This window comes from Orycteropus afer, unplaced genomic scaffold (assembly GCF_000298275.1).
Source record: "Orycteropus afer afer isolate SDZICR_OR568_19922 unplaced genomic scaffold, OryAfe1.0 scaffold00145, whole genome shotgun sequence".
NCBI classification, from domain to species: Eukaryota; Metazoa; Chordata; class Mammalia; order Tubulidentata; family Orycteropodidae; genus Orycteropus; species Orycteropus afer.
The window spans coordinates 2813520-2819600 of NW_006921732.1; the positions used below are offsets into that span (position 1 = coordinate 2813520).

At 39.3% G+C, this 6081-nt stretch overlaps 1 protein-coding gene across 1 annotated transcript in view; it reads right to left on the reverse strand.

Moving 5' to 3' along the window:
- LOC103201284 (calreticulin-like) overlaps positions 1–6081 on the reverse strand; it is a 103925-nt gene that overhangs the window by 36357 nt on the left and 61487 nt on the right.

The following is a 6081-nucleotide window of genomic DNA, read 5'->3' on the forward strand; positions in this document are numbered from 1 at the left end:
GGCAGTGAGTTTGGCTTTTTGGTTTATACACTTGTAGACTCCAAATTTTTTCACTGAACATGTTAATTTTGAAAATGAAAAATACAATCAGAATTTTTAAAAATTCATCTTGGGGCATGTGGTTCAGGGGTAGAATAGTGGTGTTCAATGGATAAATCCTGGAAAGAAACAAAACAAAACAAAAAATATAAACGTCTGTGTGCAGAATAGGTGGAATTTTGCATGTGTTTTTCTTTTTAAATTATTTTAATTTCTGGAATAATGTTTGAACAGTGAATTAAAATAAAAGGCAAAAGAAAACTTAATAAATATAAAAACATCAGCCTTAAAAATATAGTCAAATGGATTACTATTGTTTAATTCTCCCCTGAATTTTGCATGAAAATCAGTACCTTTATCCAGTCATATGGAAAATATGTAACAATTGGTAGAGCACAGGCCTGACCAATCAGAGCTAACGTTGGTCGTAAACAGTACTTATGCCAGACTAAAATCCCTAAAACATAGATCACCCCATACACCAGCCCTCCAGGCCCAAGGCAAAATGTTCATATTCAGCACTTTGAAGTCTTGTTCTTTTTTTACAATAAAAGGCTCTTCTGCTACAGAAACAGGAATAAAGGCAAGTTTCTCCAACCAGAACATTCCAATGATTTAGGGCCCAGAAACAGTACCAGACACCAGCCTGTAGGACACAAGGAAGAAAGGGCCCTTATTACTCCTCCTTGATGTCACTGCTCAACTTCCTATCATCCAAATACCCCACTGTTCTTTGACTCTGAAATCTGGTCCACATATTCCCTTCTCCATTAGACAGACTCTTTGGTATCCTTCAAGATCTGGCTTGAAAGTCTTCATGAAAACTTCCTTGTATTCAGTAATAGTAGATAATCTTTCACCAGCACTGTGTGGTGAAAGGACAAGCTTTGGAACCAGCCAAACTCAAGTTCAGATACAGGCCCTGCCCCTTACTAGCTATGTGATCCTGAGCAAGGGACTTGTTTGCTCTGAGCAATTTCTTCATCTATAAAATGAAGATAATAATTGCATGCTCTATAATGGCTGCTATGAGGATTAAATGAGCACATCATTGCTGTTGCTGTGTGCCTCTTGAGTCAACTCTGACTCATATAACCTTACAGGACACAGTGGAACTGTCCTGTAGGGTTTCCTAGACTGTAATCTTTACTGAAGGAATGTTGATGGCACAGGGGTTAAGCACTCAGCTGCTAACTAAAAGGTCAGTGGTTTGAACCCACCAGTCACTTTGTGGGAAAAAGATGAGGCAATCTACTTCTGTAAAGATTTATTACCTTGGAAACCCTATGGGCCAGTTCTACTCTGTCCTATAAGGTCCCTGAGTGAGAATCGACCAGATGACAATGAGTCTGTGTTTTTTGGTTTAATTTTTATGGAGAGCAGATCTTTTCTCCTATGGAGCTGCTGGTGGGTCAAACCAGTCAGTTAGCAGACTGAGCGCTTTAACCATAATGCTGAGACAGTGGCCAAACCACTCCACTTACTTATATGGCCTAATCATGGGTTGACCTACAGGCTGTGAATCAGACTACCCACTTCTCCTGATAACTAGCCATCCAGCAGCCAGTTCAAGATGGTCTTTGTGACTTGGAGTTAACTTTAGCTCATTAGAAGTCCATGCATATTAACTTCTCTACCTCTGGGTGGAGTCTGGCTGCCATTTTCTGACCAAGTTTAAGAATGTGGTGATGTCATTGTATGATTTCCTGTTTGTAAACACTTCCCTCAACCCCAGCCCGGAGCAGTCTTGGCAGGCACTAGCTGAGGCTGTCTCCTCTTCTTGGCCAACAAAATAAAGCTGTCTTCCTCACTCCTCTACTGAGTCTCTGTCTTTTTGGCTTTGAACAGAGTCACTCCAAGCAGAACCGAGAGTTCCTGGCAACAGTGCCACCAGGGCTTCTGCGTGCATCATGGGAGCTCCACAAAAATGGGAAAGAGTGCTGTAATCTGTAAAGTGCTATGTGAATGCATCTAACAATCGTGTTGTGACCAGGTGGTACAGAAAGATATATGTAAGACCAGCTAACTTGCAAAAAAGTGGCAATTTAAAAATTAGATCGGGTACAAAACAGCAGAGATGCAAAAGGACTTTCACAAAGTACCTTTCTTTATTTTAAGACAAAGTCTGATTTTGCATTTAGATGCTTAATACATCTGCAAGACCAAAACATTAGCCACAAGTACTTCCACAAGCGCTGCTCAGTAACTACTAAGTGATACGGACATTTAAACAAAATAAAACCCCTGAGTGTCCAAGGATAAATTGAAAGTAAGGATCAAGTTTAGACAAATGTTCATTTACCCACAATTTCATAAACACTATGATAATGATGATATAATAGCTGTGCATTATATATCAGTCACGTTACACACATTAGTTTAATTAAGCTCCACAAAAACATTATGTATAGGAATTACAACTCCTTTTTCACTAAGGAAATACAAGCCCAAGAGATGATGTGGCTTTCCCAAGGCTGCACAGAGCAAAGGTGGCAGGATGGAAATAGAAATTCAAAATTGATTTAAAAAAAAAAGTAATTTTTCTCCCCCCAGATTTTGCCAAGCCCACAAACAGTTCTCTTTTTAAGCAACATCATTTGCCTCTGCATGTAACCATCGCCTTTGCCTTCCTTCCCCCACCCCTAAGTTACAGTTCATCCTTCTGGTCATGATGAACTTCATTTTTACCCAGAAGTGCTCTTTCAGCACCATCTTCCTTCATCTGCCTGTCATTTCCCAGTTCCTCAGAAGTATCCTCTTCACTTCCCTCTTCTTCAGTTCCCCAGAAGTCGTCTTCCTCTTCTTCCTCATTTTCCTTTTTTCTCTTAGACTCTTCCTGTTTTCTTTTTTCTAGTTCTTCATATAGTTCTCTCCATAGCTTCTCTATATCCTGTTTAGAACATGAAATTATAAAATAATTTATATATGGTGTAAACAAAGTCAGACATCTATCTATCTGGCATGATGGCATTTATTTATATATATATATTTTTAATGTAGGTAGGGTGGAGAGAAGTGTGTGTGTGTAATTTATTCATATACATAATTGGTTCAGATTCAAAAACATTTATTAAATACCTATTGCATTGTTAAGCACAGTGCTAGACATTCTATGCACATTATTTTTAATTCCCCCGACAACAATGTAATGAAGTAAGTGTTATTAGTCCCACTCTGGAGATAAGAGATCTGAGGCTTGGACTGTTTAAGTGATTTGTCCAAGCAATATAGCTAATCAGTGGTAGAACTAGGATTGGACAGAAGGTTTTTCGGCTCTGAGTCTGGCCCTCCTTCTACAATATCACAGTAACACAATCTTTATAGAGCTCTTTCAATTTGCTTTTAAACTGTGACCAGTACAAATCTGCATTAAATAAGAAACAGAACTCTTTCTCTGTATAATCTAATGTGTTCATTCAGGTCTAGAATTTGATCCTCAGAGCCATATTCATGGTCTTTTCTATTCAAAAGAGTCCAAAAGAAAGGGCACTTAGTCCAAGTTCCCTTAAAGCTTCAGTTTCTACCTACATCATCTGGGCTAAGTGGTCTTTTGGGTAATAAAGCTAGATTGAAGATGTGCATGTCAGTAGATTGGGCCCCTTCTAGAATTCTTCTGGGAGCAAATGCTTGACATCTTATTCTGTTTCCAACAAGACTGAAGAAGGAAAAAAAATAATAAAGTGTCTGCTTCATCATACTTTCATCTTCTTATGCCAAGAAAGCACTAGATACAATTCACGTCACTACTTCTTCACTTCCTTCTCATTCCTCTACTCAGTGCAATCTACTTCCACTATCCACCATCAACAAAACTGCTCTTGCCATAGGTAAGTAAAGACTACCACCTCCACAAACTCCACAACTCCTCCAAGACTTACAATCCTGTGAACCTTTTCATTATTCAACAACCAACTCATGTCCTCACTTTTCTGCTCATCCAGCTTAGATTCTACTGTCTATCATTAAGATCACTCCCTTAAAAACACTCTCCATTCCCTTGCCCTTCATACCCTAAATTGGACGACTCTGGTTGTCAACTCTCCATGCCTGCACAGAAGCAGAAAAAATAGCGAAAAACATACAACCAGACTGATTGCTCTTATTTTAAACTCGTGATAACTGAACTCAAGTGAGCACTTGGTGGCTAGCCGGTGAATTTACGACATTTCTGTGCTTGATTCACTCTCCTTCTTGGATAGCTATTTCTCATCTCTTCCCTCTTTGCAAACCTTTCACTCTAAGTTTTTGGCCTTATTTCCTATTTCACAATTAGAAGAAATTTCCCACATACTCCATGGCAGCCATGGAGGTTCTCCACTCAGATCTCCTTTGAAGAAGAACTTAGTCAGTTGTGAGAACTGCAGTGAGCAGACAGTCTGCAACTGCAGTACTAGGAGTCCACCATAGTATTTGTACCCAAGCCAGATTGTTCCCAAGAAGTACTTGGTCAATGAGTGAGCATGGCAGGCGATATGAGAGCCTGGCCATTTCCAACAGTCTTTCCACTGTAGCTCCATTGGGCTGGTGAGACTCTCTCAGATGCACTGCAGTCTGCAGCTCTTCCTACCTGATTCTGATTCCCTCCCCTTCTCCTTTCACAGGTGTCAGACTTTCCTGACTATTGTTGCTCCCTCTACCCTTCATCTTTCCCAAGCATTACTCTTAACAAACCTACATGTCTAACTCTGTCTTGTAGTCTGCTTCCTAGAAGATCCAACTGAGACATTCTTGCCACCATTGTATCTATCTACCTACTGCATTTATTCTTATATACTCATTCTTTACTGTTATTGAAAGTCAACCATCTTTTTTTTTAATTTTTTTACTGTGATTTGTGTAAAACTTAACAGAGTAAAGTCATTTTCCATTCAACAGTTCATACATTATTTCTTGACATTGATTTCAATCCCCACAGTATAACAGCTGTCTTCCCACCTGCTCCCTGTGGTTACCTTTTCCCTGTGTCCTCCTTTCCAACACATTACTGCCTTTGAGCTTTCTCCCTACACAAATGCCACCTTTCTAATATCCCACGGTTTAATGTTCTAAGGAGTGCACTTCCCTAATGTAATTGTTCACCTCATAGTCGTGTCTATTTTTTGGCTGAAGGTTAAGCCACAGGAATGAGTTCAATTTCAGGCCCAAGGGTTTTACCAGTCTCTGTCTTACCAGTAAGACTGGTATTTTTTTTTTTTTATGATTTCTAGTTTTGTTCCACACTTTTCTCCCACTCTATCTGTTGTTGTTGTTACGTGCTGTCAAGTCAGACCCGACTCATAGCAATCCCTCCTTGGTTTCTGAGGCAGTATCACTATGGAAGTAGATTGCCCCATCTTCCTTTTGAGGAATGGCTGGTGGGTTTGAACTGCCAGCCTTCTGGTTAGCAGTCAAGTGCCTTAGGCACTATGCTACCAGAGCTCCTCCCACTCTATCTAGGATCTCCTATTTCGATCCCTTTCTGAGTTCAACCATCTTCTGGACTAGAGCTCATCCAATTTTTTTTTAATATTTTTTTGTGTTTTAGGTGAAAGTTTACATAGCAAATTATGTTCCCATTTAACAATTTTTATGCAAAGTTTTCCAACAGTGGTTACAGTTTTCATAATGTGTCAGCACGCTCATTATTTCCATTCTGTTTGTTCCATTTCTATTGATCTAGCTTCCCTGCCCTTCTTTGCTTTCTTATCCTTGCTTTGGGGTAAATTTTGACCATTTCGTTTCATAGTTCATTGTTTAAGGGAGCACATTACTCACAGGTGATATTGTTTATTTTATAAGCCAATCTATTATTTGGCTGAAAAATGACCCTGGAAGTGGCTTCATTCCAAGTTCAAAAGGTATCTTAGAGCAATAGTTTCAGGGGATCCTCTAGTCTTTATCGGTCCAGCGAGTCTGGCCTTTTATTATTATTATTATTATTTATTTTATTGTGATTTAGGTGAAGATTTACAAAGCAAATTCACTTTCCATACAGCAGTTCATATACACTTTGTCTCATGACATTGACCACAGTTTACCACAATGCAACAGCTCCCCTCCCAC